The sequence below is a fragment of the Canis lupus genome, chromosome 3 (genome assembly GCF_003254725.2).
Source record: "Canis lupus dingo isolate Sandy chromosome 3, ASM325472v2, whole genome shotgun sequence".
NCBI classification, from domain to species: Eukaryota; Metazoa; Chordata; class Mammalia; order Carnivora; family Canidae; genus Canis; species Canis lupus.
This window is the reverse complement of record NC_064245.1, coordinates 32,499,887-32,517,282: the sequence shown is the minus strand read 5'-3', so window position 1 is coordinate 32,517,282 and position 17,396 is coordinate 32,499,887. Positions and strand designations below refer to the sequence as shown.

Genomic DNA, 17,396 nt, shown 5'->3' with positions numbered 1-17,396 from the left:
TGTAAGTTCTTTATATATTCTCTATATTCACCCCTCAGCAAATATATTTGCAAGTATCTTCTCCCACTCAGCTTGATTTTGATGTAGTTAAAACAGAGTAATTTTTTTAAAAGATTTTATTCATTCATTTATTCATTCATTCACTCATTCATTCGAGACACACAAGGAGAGGCAGAAACAGGCAGAGTGAGAAGCAGGTTCCCTGAAGGGAGCATGATGAGGGACTCTATCCCACGACCCCAAGATCAGGACCTGAGCCAAAGGCAGACGCTTAATCACTGAGTCATCCAGGTGCCCCCAATAGAGTAATTTTGCATTTGTTTCCCTTGCCTGAGCAGACATATCTAGAAAAATATTTCTATACTTAATGTCAAAGAAATTACTGCCTATGTTTTCTTCTAGAAGTTTTATAATTTCAGATCTCATATTACATCTTTAATTCACTTAGGGTTTATTTTTGTGTGTGGCATAAGAAAGTGGCCCAGTGTTGCATGTTACTATCCAGTTTTCCCAGCATCATTTGTTAAAAAATGGGCAGAGGACCTGAATAGACATTATTCCAAAGAAAACATTCAGATGGCCAACAGACATATGAAAAGATGCTCAACATCACAAATGATTAGAGAAATGCAAATTAAAACAACAATGATATATACCTTACACTTGTCAGAATGGCTAAAATAAAAAACAGAAGAAATAAGTGTTTGCTAATATGTGGTGAAAAATTAACCCTTGTTCACTGTTGGTTGGAATGCAAATTGGTGTAGTCACTGTAGAAAATAGTATGGAGGCTCCTCAAATAATTAAAAATAGAAATACCATATGATCCAGTAATTCCACTACTGGGTGTTCACCCCCCAAAAATGAAAACACTAATTCAAAAGACATATGCACCCCTATGTTTATTGCTACATTATTTATAATAGCCAAGATATGGCTATCCATAGATAAATGGATAAAGAAGAGTTGGTACATATATACAATGGAATATTATTCAGCCATAATAAAGAATGAAATCTTGCCATTTGCAACAACATGGATGGAACTGGAATGTATATAACATTAAGTGAAGTAAGTCAGTCGGAGAAAGACAAATATATGATTTCACTCATGTGGAATTTAAGAAACAAAACATACAAAGAAAAAAGAGATAAAAGAATAAACAGACTCTTAAATAGAGAGAACAGATAGTTGCCAGAGGGAATATGGGTGGGAGGAAGGGTAAAATAGATAAAAGGATCAAGATTATACTTATCTTGATGAGCAGAGAAGTGTATAGAATTGCTGAATCAGTATATTGTACATCTGAAGCTAACATAACACTGTATATTAATTATACTACAATTTTTAAAAATGTGGCTGGCTACACACACAAAAAAGAAAATGTGTTGAAACAATGAAAATGAAAATGCAATATACCAAAACTTATGGGATGCAATAAAAGCACTAAGAAGGCAGTTTAAAGTACATTAAAATAGAACAAAGATCTTAAATTAACAAATAGATTTTACACCTCATGGAACTAGAAAAAAGAAGAACAAACATAAATAGCAGAAAGAAGAAAATAATAAAATTAAATCACAAACAAATGAAATAAGGAGAAAAACAACAGAAAAAATCAATAAAACTAAGAGCAAACTTTTTACAAGATCAACAGAACTGACAACCCTTAGCTCAACTAAGATTAAAAATAGATCAGTCCACAGTTCCATTTTCAATGGGGAAAAACTGAGAGCCTTTCCCCTAAGATCAGAAACATGACAGGGAAGTCTACTCTCACCACCGCTATTCAACATAGTACTGGAAGTCCCAGCCTCAGCAATCAGACAACAAAAAGAAATAAAAGGCATTCAAATTACAAACATGAAGTCAAACTCTCCCTCTTCACAGATGACATGATACATAGAAAACCCAAAAGACTCCACACCAAGATTGCTAGAACTCATACAGCAATTCGGCAGTGTGGCAGGACACAAAATCAATGCCCAGAAATCAGTGGCATTTCTAAACACTTAACAATGAAACTGAAGAAAGAGAAATTAAGGAGTCAATCCCATTTACAATTGCACCCAAAAGCATAAGATACTTAGGAATAAAGCTAACCAAAGAGGTAAAGGGTCTACACCCTAAAAACTATAGAACACTTCTGAAAGAAATGAGGAAGAAACAAAGAGATGGAAAAATATTCCATGCTCAAGGATTGGCAGATTTAATATTGTGGAAATGTCAATGTTACCCAGGGCAATATACACGTTTAATGCAATCCCTATCAAAATAGCATGGACTTGAGGGGAGGAGCAAGATGGCGGAAGAGTAGGGTCCCCAAATCACCTGTCTCCACCAAACTACCTAGAAAACCTTCAAATTATCCTGAAAATCTATGAATTCGGCCTGAGATTTAAAGAGAGACCAGCTGGAATGCTACAGTGAGAAGAGTTCGCGCATCTATCAAGGTAGGAAGACGGGGAAAAAGAAATAAGGAACAAAGGCCTCCAAGGGGGAGGGGCCCCGCGAGGAGCCGGGCTGAGGCCGGGTCGAGTGTCCCCAGGACAGGAGAGCCCCGTCCGGGAGATGCAGGAGCTGCACCGACCTTCCCGGGGGAAAGGGGCTCGCAGGGGGTTGGAGCAGGACCCAGGAGGGCGGGGATGCCCTCGGGCTCCCGGGGACAGTAACAGCAACTGCGCACCCAGGAGAGTGCGCCGAGCTCCCTAAGGGCTGCAGCGCGCACGGCGGGACCCGGCGGGACCCGGAGCAGCTGAAGGGGCTCGGGCGGCGGCTCCGCGGAGGGGGCTTCACGGCCCCGGGAGCAGCTCGGAGGGGCTCGGGCAGAGGAAGAGGCTCCGTGCGGAAGGGGCTGCGCGGTTCCAGGAGCAGCTCGGAGGGACTTGGGCGGCGGCTCCGCGGAGGGGGCTGCGCGGCCCGGGAGCGCGAATCCACCAGCGCAGGCTCCGGAGCACAGGGCGCCGGGACACAGCCCAGGATCCGGCCTCCCCCGGGACAGGCAGAGGCCGGGAAGGCCCAGGACAGCAAGGACGCTCCTGCCCCAGCTGAGCACATCAGCGGCCCCGCCCCGGAGCCTCCAGGCCCTGCAGACGGAGAGCTCTGTAGTTCCTGCCGGAGCTGAATCCAGGTTTCCAGAGCTGCCCCGCCACTGGGGCTGTTCCTCCTGCGGCCTCACGGGGTAAACAACCCCCACTGAGCCCTGCACCAGGCAGGGGCACAGCAGCTCCCCCAACTGCTAACACCTGCAAATCAGCACACCAGGCCCCTCCCCCAGAACACCAGCTAGACTGACAACTTCCAGGAGAAGCCAAGGGACTTAAAGTACACAGAATCAGAAGATACTCCCCGGTGGTTCCTTTTTTTTGGTTGTTTGTTTTTGTTTTTGTTTTTGTTTTGTTTTGCTTTTTGATTTGTTTCCTTCCCCCACCCCCTTTTTTTCTCCTTTCTTTTTCTTTCTCTTTTTCTTCTTATTTTTTTTTTCGTTTTTTTTCCCTTTTTCTTCACTTTTTTTTCTCTTTCTCTTTTCTTTCCTTCTTTCTCTCCTCTCTTTTTCTCTTTTTCCCAATACAACTTGCTTTTGGCCACTCTGCACTGAGCAAAATGACTAGAAGGAAAACATCACCTCAAAAGAAAGAATCAGAAACAGTCCTCTCTCCCACAGAGTTACAAAATCTGGATTACAATTCAATGTCAGAAAGCCAATTCAGAAGCACTATTATACAGCTACTGGTGGCTCTAGAAAAAAGTATAAAGGACTCAAGAGACTTCATGACTGCAGAATTTAGAGCTAATCAGGCAGAAATTAAAAATCAATTGAATGAGATGCAATCCAAACTAGAAGTCCTAACGACGAGGGTTAACGAGGTGGAAGAACGAGTCAGTGACCTAGAAGACAAGTTGATAGCAAAGAGGGAAACTGAGGAAAAAAGAGACAAACAATTAAAAGACCATGAAGATAGATTAAGGGAAATAAACGACAGCCTGAGGAAGAAAAACCTACGTTTAATTGGGGTTCCCGAGGGCGCCGAAAGGGACAGAGGGCCAGAATATGTATTTGAACAAATTCTAGCTGAAAACTTTCCTAATCTGGGAAGGGAAACAGGCATTCAGATCCAGGAAATAGAGAGATCCCCCCCTTAAATCAATAAAAACCGTTCAACACCTCGACATTTAATTGTGAAGCTTGCAAATTCCAAAGATAAAGAGAAGATCCTTAAAGCAGCAAGAGACAAGAAATCCCTGACTTTTATGGGGAGGAGTATTAGGGTAACAGCAGACCTCTCCACAGAGACCTGGCAGGCCAGAAAGGGCTGGCAGGATATATTCAGGGTCCTAAATGAGAAGAACATGCAACCAAGAATACTTTATCCAGCAAGGCTCTCATTCAAAATGGAAGGAGAGATAAAGAGCTTCCAAGACAGGCAGCAACTGAAAGAATATGTGACCTCCAAACCAGCTCTGCAAGAAATTTTAAGGGGGCCTCTTAAAATTCCCCTTTAAGAAGAAGTTCAGTGGAACAGTCCACAAAAACAAAACTGAATAGATATCATGATGACACTAAACTCATATCTCTCAATAGTAACTCTGAATGTGAACGGGCTTAATGACCCCATCAAAAGGCGCAGGGTTTCAGACTGGATAAAAAAGCAGGACCCATCTATTTGCTGTCTACAAGAGACTCATTTTAGACAGAAGGACACCTACAGCCTGAAAATAAAAGGTTGGAGAACCATTTACCATTCGAATGGTCCTCAAAAGAAAGCAGGGGTAGCCATCCTTATATCAGATAAACTAAAATTTACCCCAAAGACTGTAGTGAGAGATGAAGAGGGACACTATATCATACTTAAAGGATCTATTCAACAAGAGGACTTAACAATCCTCAATATATATGCTCCGAATGTGGGAGCTGCCAAATATATAAATCAATTATTAACCAAAGTGAAGAAATACTTAGATAATAATACACTTATACTTGGTGACTTCAATCTAGCTCTTTCTATACTCGATAGGTCTTCTAAGCACAACATCTCCAAAGAAATGAGAGCTTTAAATGATACACTGGACCAGATGGATTTCACAGATATCTACAGAACTTTACATCCAAACTCACTGAATACACATTCTTCTCAAGTGCACATGGAACTTTCTCCAGAATAGACCACATATTGGGTCACAAATCGGGTCTGAACCGATACCAAAAGATTGGGATTGTCCCCTGCATATTCTCGGACCATAATGCCTTGAAATTAGAACTAAATCACAACAAGAAGTTTGGAAGGACCTCAAACACATGGAGGTTAAGGACCATCCTGCTAAAAGATAAAAGGGTCAACCAGGAAATTAAGGAAGAATTAAAAAGATTCATGGAAACTAATGAGAATGAAGATACAACCGTTCAAAATCTTTGGGATGCAGCAAAAGCAGTCCTAATGGGGAAATACATCGCAATACAAGCATCCATTCAAAAACTGGAAAGAACTCAAATACAAAAGCTAACCTTACACATAAAGGAGCTAGAGAAAAAACAGCAAATAGATCCTACACCCAAGAGAAGAAGGGAGTTAATAAAGATTCGAGCAGAACTCAACGAAATCGAGACCAGAAGAACTGTGGAACAGATCAACAGAACCAGGAGTTGGTTCTTTGAAAGAATTAATAAGATAGATAAACCATTAGCCAGCCTTATTAAAAAGAAGAGAGAGAAGACTCAAATTAATAAAATCATGAATGAGAAAGGAGAGATCACTACCAACACCAAGGAAATACAAACGATTTTAAAAACATATTATGAACAGCTATACGCCAATAAATTAGGCAATCTAGAAGAAATGGACGCATTCCTAGAAAGCCACAAACTACCAAAACTGGAACAGGAAGAAATAGAAAACCTGAACAGGCCAATAACCAGGGAGGAAATTGAAGCAGTCATCAAAAACCTCCCAAGACACAAGAGTCCAGGGCCAGATGGCTTCCCAGGAGAATTTTATCAAACGTTTAAAGAAGAAATCATACCTATTCTCCTAAAGCTGTTTGGAAAGATAGAAAGAGATGGAGTACTTCCAAATTCGTTCTATGAAGCCAGCATCACCTTAATTCCAAAGCCAGACAAAGACCCCGCCAAAAAGGAGAATTACAGACCAATATCCCTGATGAACATGGATGCAAAAATTCTCAACAAGATACTGGCCAATAGGATCCAACAGTACATTAAGAAAATTATTCACCATGACCAAGTAGGATTTATCCCTGGGACACAAGGCTGGTTCAACACCCGTAAAACAATCAATGTGATTCATCATATCAGCAAGAGAAAAACCAAGAACCATATGATCCTCTCATTGGATGCAGAGAAAGCATTTGACAAAATACAGCATCCATTCCTGATCAAAACTCTTCAGAGTGTAGGGATAGAGGGAACATTCCTCGACATCTTAAAAGCCATCTATGAAAAGCCCACAGCAAATATCATTCTCAATGGGGAAGCACTGGGAGCCTTTCCCCTAAGATCAGGAACAAGACAGGGATGTCCACTCTCACCACTGCTATTCAACATAGTACTGGAATCCTAGCCTCAGCAATCAGACAACAAAAAGACATTAAAGGCATTCAAATTGGCAAAGAAGAAGTCAAACTCTCCCTCTTCGCCGATGACATGATACTCTACATAGAAAACCCAAAAGTCTCCACCCCAAGATTGCTAGAACTCATACAGCAATTCGGTAGCGTGGCAGGATACAAAATCAATGCCCAGAAGTCAGTGGCATTTCTATACACAAACAATGAGACTGAAGAAAGAGAAATTAAGGAGTCAATCCCATTTACAATTGCACCCAAAAGCATAAGATACCTAGGAATAAACCTCACCAAAGATGTAAAGGATCTATACCCTCAAAACTATAGAACACTTCTGAAAGAAATTGAGGAAGACACAAAGAGATGGAAAAATATTCCATGCTCATGGATTGGCAGAATTAATATTGTGAAAATGTCAATGTTACCCAGGGCAATATACACGTTTAATGCAATCCCTATCAAAATACCATGGACTTTCTTCAGAGAGTTAGAACAAATTATTTTAAGATTTGTGTGGAATCAGAAAAGACCCCGAATAGCCAGGGGAATTTTAAAAAAGAAAACCATATCTGGGGGCATCACAATGCCAGATTTCAGGTTGTACTACAAAGCTGTGGTCATCAAGACAGTGTGGTACTGGCACAAAAACAGACACATAGATCAGTGGAACAGAATAGAGAATCCAGAAGTGGACCCTTAACTTTATGGGCAACTAATATTCGATAAAGGAGGAAAGACTATCCATTGGAAGAAAGACAGTCTCTTCAATAAATGGTGCTGGGAAAATTGGACATCCACATGCAGAAGAATGAAACTAGACCACTCTCTTTCACCATACACAAAGATAAACTCAAAATGGATGAAAGATCTAAATGTGAGACAAGATTCCATCAAAATCCTAGAGAAGAACACAGGCAACACCCTTTTTGAACTCGGCCATAGTAACTTCTTGCAAGATACATCCACGAAGGCAAAAGAAACAAAAGCAAAAATGAACTATTGGGACTTCATCAAGATAAGAAGCTTTTGCACAGCAAAGGATACAGTCAACAAAACTCAAAGACAACCTACAGAATGGGAGAAGATATTTGCAAATGACATATCAGATAAAGGGCTAGTTTCCAAGATCTATAAAGAACTTATTAAACTCAACACCAAAGAAACAAACAATCCAATCATGAAATGGGCAAAAGACATGAACAGAAATCTCACAGAGGAAGACATAGACATGGCCAACATGCATATGAGAAAATGCTCTGCATCCCTTGCCATCAGGGAAATACAAATCAAAACTACAATGAGATACTACCTCACACCAGTGAGAATGGGGAAAATTAACAAGGCAGGAAACAACAAATGTTGGAGAGGATGCGGAGAAAAGGGAACCCTCTTACACTGTTGGTGGGAATGTGAACTGGTGCAGCCACTCTGGAAAACTGTGTGGAGGTTCCTCAAACAGTTAAAAATATACCTGCCCTATGACCCAGCAATTGCACTGTTGGGGATTTACCCCAAAGATTCAGATGCAGTGAAACGCCGGGACACCTGCACCCCGATGTTTCTAGCAGCAATGGCCACTATAGCCAAACTGTGGAAGGAGCCTCGGTGTCCAACTAAAGATGAATGGATAAAGAAGATGTGGTTTATGTATACAATGGAATATTACTCAGCTATTAGAAATGACAAATACCCACCATTTGCTTCAACGTGGATGGAACTGGAGGGTATTATGCTGAGTGAAGTAAGTCAGTCGGAGAAGGACAAACATTATATGTTCTCATTCATTTGGGGAATATAAATAATAGTGAAAGGGAAAATAAGGGAAGGGAGAAGAAATGGGTGGGAAATATCAGAAAGGGAGACAGAACGTAAAGACTGCTAACTCTGGGAAACGAACTAGGGGTGGTAGAAGGGGAGGAGGGCGGGGGGTGGGAGTGAATGGGTGACGGGCACTGGGTGTTATTCTGTATGTTAGTAAATTGAACACCAATAAAAAAAATGTAGGAAAAAAAAATAGCATGGACTTTCTTTAGAGAGTTGGAACAAATCATCTTAAGATTTGTGTGAAATCAGAAAAGACCCTGAATAGCCAGGGGAATTTTAAAAAAGAAAACCATAGCTGGGGGCATCACAATGCCAGATTTCAAGTTGTACTACAAATCTGTGTTCATCAAGACAGTGTGGTACTGGCACAAAAACAGACACATAGATCAATAGAACAGAATAGAGAATCCAGAAGTGGACCCTTAACTTTATGGGCAACTAATATTCGATAAAGGAGGAAAGACTATCCACTGGAGAAAGGACAGTTTCTTCAATAAATGGTGCTGGGAAAATTGGACAGCCACGTGCAGAAGAATGAAACAGGACCATTCTCTTACACCAGACACAAAGATAAACTCATAATGGGTGAAAGATCTAAATGTGAGACAAGAATCCATCAAAATCCTAGAGGAGAACACAGGCAACACCCTTTTTGAACCTGGCCACAGCAACTTCTTGCAAGATACATCTATGAAGGCAAGGGAAACAAAAGCAAAAATGAACTATTGGGACTTCATCAAGGTAAAAAGTTTCTGCACAGCAAAAGAAACAGTCAACCAAACTAAAAGGCAACCTACAGAATGGGAGAAGATATTTGCAAATGACCTATCAGATAAATGGCTAGTATCCAAGATCTATAAAGAACTTATTAAACTCAACAGCAAAGAACCAAACAATCCAATCCTGAAATGGGCAAAAGACATGAGCAGAAAATTTCACTGAGGAAGACATACACATGGTCAATAAGTACATGAGAAAATGCTCCGCATCCCTTGCCATCAGGGAAATACAAATCAAAACCATAATGAGATACCACCTCACACCAGTGAGAATGGGGAAAATTCACAAGACAGGAAATAACAAATGTTGGAGAGGATGTGGAGAAAGGGGAACCCTCTTGCACTGTTGGTAGGAATGTGAACTGGTACAGCCACTCTGGAAAACTGTGTGGAGGTTCCTCAAAGAGTTAAAAATACTGCCCTACAACCCAGAAATTGCACTACTGGGGATTTAACCCAAAGATACAGATGCAGTGAAGAACCGAGACACCTGCACCCCAATGTTTATAACTGCAATGTCCACAATAGCCAAACTGTGGAAGGAGTCTCGGTGTCCATCAAAAGATAAATGAATAAAGAAGATATGATATATATATATATATATATATATATATATATATATATATATATACCATACATATACAATGGAATATTCCTCAGCCATTAGAAATGATGAATACACATCATTTGCTTCAACGTGGATAGAACTGGAGGGTATTATGCTGAGTGAAGTAAGTCAATCAGAGAAGGACATACATTATATGGTTTCATTTATACGGGGAATATAAGAAATAGTTAAAGGGATTTTAAGGGAAAGGAGGGGAGCTGATTGGGAAAAATTAGAGACAAACCATGAGAGACTCCTAACTCTGGGAAATGAACAAAAGGTTGCAAAAGGGGATTTGGGTGGGGGTTGGAGTAACTGGGTGATGGGTAGTGAGGAGGGTGCTTGATTGGATGAGCACTGAGTGTTATACTATATATTGGTAAATTGAAGTCCAATAAAAGAATATATCAAAAAGTAAGATTAAAAAGAGAGAAGATTCAAATTTTAAAGATCAGAAATGAAAGACGACACATTAAAATCGATCCTACAATAATTAAAAGGATAAGAAACTACCAAAGATACTTATAAACCAACAAATTAGATAACCTAGGAAAACTAATTAAATTTATAAATATACAATCTAAAGACTAAATAATGAAGACAAAAATTGAAGAGATCTATCACTAGAAAGTAGATTGAATCATTAATCAAAAACCTCCCAACAAAGCCCTTGGCCTGATGGTTTTGCTGGAGAATTTTACTGAACATTTAAGGAAGAATTAACATCAATACTGGTCAACTCATCCAAAAAAAAAAAAAATGAAGAGGGAACATTACCAATCCAACTTTGGGAGGCCCAGAATTAACCTGATACCAAAATCAAATGAAAATATTACAAGAAAAGAAAACAGGAGACCAATTAGCCCTGGTAAATATTGATACAAAAATTCTCCATAAAATGCTAGCAAACCAAATTCAGCAACATAGTAATAGCATTTTACACCATAACTAATGGATTTATTCCTGGAATGTAAGGATTGTTTAGTATACAAAAATTGCATTATAATCAATGTAATATACTACATTAACAGAATAAAGGGGAAAAAACACTATCATCTCAGCTGATGCAGAAAAAGCATTTGACAAAATTCAATACTCTTTCATGATAAGGATTTTCAACTGATTAAGAAGAAAATTACCTCAGCATAATAATGGCCATATATAAGAAGTCCACAGATAACATCATAATCAATGCTGAAAAACTAAAGACTTTCCCTTTAAGATCAGGAATCAAACAAAGATCCTTTCTTTAAGCACTTGTATTCAACATAGTACTAGAAGTCCTCCTAGACAAAGTAATTATGCAAGAAAAGGAATAAAAGGCATCTAAGTTGGAAAGCAAGAAGTAAAATTATCTCTGTTCAGGATGATGTCATGATTATCATGATGACATAATCGTATACATAAAGAACTCAAAAGTCTACAAGTCTACACTCACACACACACATACACACACACACACAGACACACACACCTGTTAGAATTAATAAATGAATTCAGGAAAGTTGCAGGATACAAAATCCACATGCAAAAGTCACTTGCAGAAATTGATCTCTTCCTTGTGCCTCAGTGAGCAATAAACAATATGTCAGGCTGGGAGTCTTATTACAAAAGCGAGGGCAATGAAGAAGAAGAGCAAGAAGAGGGCCTTGAAGCCAGTGGAGGATATACATATTTAGGAAGAGATAGTTTGATTTTTTTGGGTTGATGGTTCTAGGGCCATGTTTGAATCTCAGGGTGAAGTTGAACTGACTCCTTTTGACATAAGCATCCAGTGTACCCAGAGTGTGTATACCAATAAGATCATAAGCAGTAATCAAGATCTCTTGGCAGTGGTGTTCCATGGTACTGAGAAGGATAGAAATTCAGTGAATTTCAAAAATATTTACGTCTTACAGGAGATGGATAATCCAGGTGCTAAACGAGTGCTTGAGCTTGACCAGTTTAAGGGGGAGGGGGGGAAAACATTTCCAAGACCGAATTGGCCATGGATCTGACTACTCACTAAGTGAAGTGCTGTGTCTGTGCCAACCTCTTTAGCGATGTCCGTCAAGATGAGCCGTAAGAGGATCATGATGTTCACCAATGAAGATGACCCTCATGGCAATGACAGTGCCAAAGCTAGCAGGGCAAGGATCAAAGCTGGGGATCTCCATGACACAGGTATCTTCTTGGATTTGATGCACTTGAAGAAATGTGGGGGCTTTGACATATCCTTATTCTACTGAGATATCATCAGCATAGCAGAGGATAAGGACCTAGGGGTTCACTTTGACGAACTGAGCAAGCTAGAAGACCTGTTGAGGAAGGTTCATGCCAAGGAGACCCGGAAGCGTGTTCTCTGCAGGTTGAAGCTTAAGCTCAGCAAAGATACTGCACTCACTGTCAGCATTTATAATATGGTCCAGAAGGCTGTCAGACCTCCTCCAGTGAGGCTTTACCAGGAGACCAATGAACCAGTGAAATCCAAAACACGGACATTTAATGTAAATACGGGCAGTTTGCTTCTGCCTAACGATACCAAGAGGTCTCAGAACTATGGGAATCATCAGATTGTACTAGAGAAAGAGGAAACAGAAGAGCTGAAACTCTTTGATGAACGATGTTTGATTCTCAACAGTTTCAAGCCCTTGATAATGCTGAAGAAGCACCATTACCTGAGGCCCTCCCTGTTCGTGTACCCTGAAGAGTCCTTGGTGAATGGGAGTTCAACCCTGTTTATTGCTCTGCTCACCAAGTGTCTGGAGAAGGTCATGGCAGTGTGCAGATACATCCCCCACACACACCCCGTCGGAACATCCCTCCTTATTTTGTGGCCTTGTTGCCATAAGAAGAGGAGCTGGATGACCAGAAAATTCATGTGACACCCCCAGGCTTTCAGCTTGTCTTCTTACCCTATGCTGACTATAAACACAAGGTGCCCTTTACTGAAAAAGTCATGGCGAACCCAGAGCAGATAGACAAGATGAAGGCTATTGCTCAGAAGCTCTGATTCAATTACAGAAGTGACAGCTTTGAGAACCCAGTGCTGCAGCAACACTTCAGGAACCTGGAGGTGTTGGCTTTGGATTTGACGGACCCCGAGCAGGTGGAGGATCTGACACTGCCTAAGATTGAAGCAATAGATAAAAGACTGGGCTCCCTGGTGAATGAGTTTAAGGAGCTTGTCTACCCACCAGATTACAGTCCTGAAGGAAAAGCTCCCAAGCAGAAACAAGATGATGAAGGTCTTGGAAGCAAAAGGCCCAAGATGGAGTTATCTGAAGAGGAGCTGAGGGCCCATGTCAACAAGGGCACGCTGGGTAAGCTCACTGTGCCCATACTGAAGGAAGCCTGCAGGGTGTATGGGCTGAAGGGCGGGTTGAAGAAGCAGGAGCTGCTGGACATACTCACTAAACACTTCCAGAAGAACTGACCAAACAGCCAGCCACCCTTCTGCACTATAGCCAGGCTGCCTAGTTTTGTTCTCATCAAGTTAAAATACGTTTCTCCTGAACCAGGAAGAGTCTGCCTGATAAAAGCCAAGGGCCTTATATTTATGGGCCTTACATTTAGTGGAGACTTTCTGTTGCCATGGAGACAGCATAGCCCTCCCACTTTGCTGTGCTTTACTGTCTGAATAAAGATCCCTAACTTTGTAGTATATAAAAAAAAATCACTTGCATTTCTATACACTAATAATGAGCAATCAGGAAAGGAAATTATGAAATCAATTCCCCAATTTCACTTACAATAGCATCAGAAGATAATAAAATACTCAGAAATATACTTATCCAAGAAGGTGAAAGATTTGTACACAGAAAACTACAAAATAATGTGGAAATAAAGAAGATACAAATAAGTGGAAAGAAATCTGGTGTTCCTGGGCTACAATTAATGTTGTGAAAATGTCCAGACTACCAAAAGTGATCTACAAATTCAATGCAATCTCTATCAAAAGCCTAATGGCGGGATCCCTGGGTGGCGCAGCGGTTTAGCTGCGATCCTGGAGACCCGGGATCGAATCCCACGTCAGGCTCCTGGTGCATGGAGCCTGCTTCTCCCTCTGCCTATGTCTCTGCCTCTCTCTCTCTCTCTCTCTGTGACTATCATAAATAAATGAAAAAAAAATAAAAAAAAAAGACTTAAAAAAAAAACAATTATAAAAAAAAAAAAAAGCCTAATGGCATTTTTTTAAAAATAGGAAAAAATACCCTGAAATTCATATGGAATCTCAGAGCCAAAATAATTTTGAGAAAGAAAAGAAAAAGGACTAACACATCTTGATTTTAAGACATACTACAAAGCCACAGTAATTAATCAAAACATAAAGACATAAAGACAGACATATAGACCAATGAATAGACTAAAGATTAAAGAGCCCAAAAATAAGCCTCTGATCAAATGATCTTTGGAAATGGTCCAAAGGCTACATAATGGGGAAAGGATAGTCTCTTCAACAAATGGTGCTTAGAAAACTAGACATCCAATTGCAAAGGAACGAATTTGGACCCTTCATACCATATACAAAAGTTATATCAAATTAAAGACTTATATATGTAAGACCTAAAACTATATAACTCCTAGAAAAAAAAAGCAGGGAAAAAGCTTTATGATGTTAGGTTTTGTAATCATTTATTGTGAATGACATCAAAAGCACAGGTAACAGAAGCAAAAATGGACAAACTACAGAACAGAAAATATCTTCCAACCATATATTATCAAGGATGAATACACAGAATATAAATAACTACTACAAACTAACAACAAAAAGACAAACACCCATATTTAAGAATACACTAAAAACTTAGACATTTTTCCAAAGAAAATATACGAATGGCCAACAAGCATTTAAATGATGCTCAACATCATCAATAATCATTGAAATGTAAATCAAAATCACGAGATAATCACTTCACATGTATAAAGATGATCACTATCAAAAATAAATTAGCAACAAGAAAATAGCAAGTGCTGGCAAGGATGTAAAGAAATTGGAACCTTTATGCACTGTAGGTGGGAATGTAAAGTGAACAGTGCAGTTGTTATGTAAAATAGTATGGTGGTTCCTTAAAATATACATAGAAGCTTATCAAAACCTACTCTGGCTGTCATATTTCTTGGATCACATATTAAATGTATGGATAGTCTTTTTCGTTTTATTTTTAACAAAAGTGCCAAAGTGACTTAGTGTAAAAATTATTGTGTTTTCAATAAAATGATGCTGTATATGTCACAAAAATGAATATTTACTCATTCCTCATACCATACACAAAAACAAACTCAAAATGGATCATAGGCCCAGAGATAAAATGTAAAACTTACTGAAGGACATCTAAGAGAAAAAAATCTGTGACCTTGTGCTAAGCAGAGATTTTTAAGATACAACACAAAAAGCATGACCCACAAAAAATAAAAAGATGCTACTATGAAAATGAAAAGATAAGAAAATTTAGCATGTCACATATGTGAAAAAGAACTTGCATCTTAAGAATATAAAAACCTCTCAAAACTTAACAATAGGAAAATAATCCAATTTTTAAAAGTATCTTAATAGATACTTCACCAAAGGACATAAACAGATAAAAAACATGTTCAACATCATTAATCATTAGTGAAATGTAAATTCAAATCACCTACCACTACACATATGTCAGAATGGCTAAAAATCAAATCTATTTAGAACTCTCATATATTAATGGCAGAATTCAAAATTATACAGCAATTCCAAAAAGTTAAATGTATGCAAACCACATGGCCATGCAATTCTATTGCTAAGTATTTTTCCAAGAGAAATGAAAACATACATGCACACAAACACCTCTGAGCTAACTGTACATCTATGTAATGGACTACTACTCAGTAGTTAAAAGACACTTAACTACTGATAAGTGCAAGAACATGGTTGAATCTCAAAAGCATTATGTGAAGTGAAGGATCTAGATTCCATTTCTTTAAGATTCTGAAAAAAGTAAAATTGTGAGGCGCAACACCTTACCAAAGAAGATATGCAGATGGCAAATAAGCATATAAAACTATGCTCCATATCAGATGTCATTAGGGAAATGCAAATTAAAGCAAATATGACATACCACTACACACCTGTTAGACTAAAATCCAACACATGACAACACCAAATGCTGGTGAGGGTGTGGAACGACAGAAACTCTCATTCACTGTTGGTGGAAATGCAAAACAGTGCAGCCACTTTGAAAGATAGTTTAGCAACTTCTTACAAAGCCAGACATACTGTTACCATAAAATCTAGCCATTGCCCTCCTTGGTTATTTACCCAAAGGAACTGAAAACTTACATCCACACAAAAATGTGCACATGGATGTTTACAGCAGCTTTATTCATACTTGTCAAAACCTGGAAGATGTCTCTCAGTAGGTGAATGGATAAACAAGCTGTGGTACATCCAGACAATGTAATATTATTCAGTGTTAAAAAGAAATGAGCTATCAAGCCATGAAAAGACATGGAAGAGACTTAAATGCTTATTCCAAATGAAAGAAGCCAAACTGAAAAAGCTACATGCTGTGTGATTCCTACTATAGTACATTCTGGGAAAAGGAACACCATGCACAGTAAAAAGACTAGTGGTTGCCAGGGATTGGGGTGAGGCAATGATAGAGATTTTTTAGGGCAGTGAAAAATACTCTGTCTAATACTATAATATAATGATGGACATATGACACATAATTTTGTCTAAACTCATACAATGTACAATAACAAGAGTGGCCCTTAAGGTAGACTATGGACTTTGGGTGATAATGATGTATCAATGCAGGTTCATCAATATAACAAATGCACTGCTCTGGTGAAGGGTTTTAATAATGGGGGAAGCTGTGCTTGAGTGAAGACATTCCTCTCAATTTTGCTGTGAACCTAAAACAACTCTAAAATAAATATTTAAAAAATGTTTATACTTCTAAGCTGAAACAAACAACAAAAACTCAAAACACAATGAAACACTATGGGGACAGAAATCAGATGAGTTCTTACCAGTAGAGGGGAGAAGGAATTGAAAATAAAGGGGTAATATTCCATTGTCCCCCATTAGAAACAACAAATACCCACCATTTGCTTCGACGTGGATGGAACTGGAGGGTATTATGCTGAGTGAAATAAGTCAATCGGAGAAGGACAAACATTATATGGTCTCATTCATTTGGGGAATATAAAAAATAGTGAAAGGGAATAAAGGGGAAAGGAGAAAAAAATGAGTGGAAAATATCACAAAGGGAGACAGAACATGAGAGACTCCTAACTCTGGGAAACGAACTAGGGGTGGTGGAAGGGGAGGTGGGTGGGGCTGGGGGTGAGTGGGTGACGGGCACTGAGGTGGGCACTTGACGGGATGAGCACTGGGTGTTATTCTATATGTTGGCAAATTGAACACCAATAACAAATAAATTCATTAAAAAAAGAAAGAAAATAAAGGGGTGCCAGGGAACCTTGGGGAGAAATATTGTCTCAACTAAGATGGTAGTTACATGACTATATATATTTGTCCAAACTCATTGAAAAAAACTCTCATTGAAAAAATACATCTCTATTGTATGCTGGTATGTAATCACACTGGAGTCTACCTGTCTTTCTTTATAATAGTGCAAGTCCCTGTA

The 17,396-nt window shown here is 39.2% G+C and overlaps 1 protein-coding gene and 1 pseudogene across 1 annotated transcript in view; one reads left to right on the top strand and one right to left on the bottom strand.

Moving 5' to 3' along the window:
- Nucleotides 1–17,396, bottom strand: part of OCA2 (OCA2 melanosomal transmembrane protein) — a 452,602-nt gene that overhangs the window by 55,830 nt on the left and 379,376 nt on the right. The gene's annotated exons all lie outside the window — the stretch shown is intronic.
- Nucleotides 11,340–13,417, top strand: LOC112653457 (X-ray repair cross-complementing protein 6-like; annotated as a pseudogene).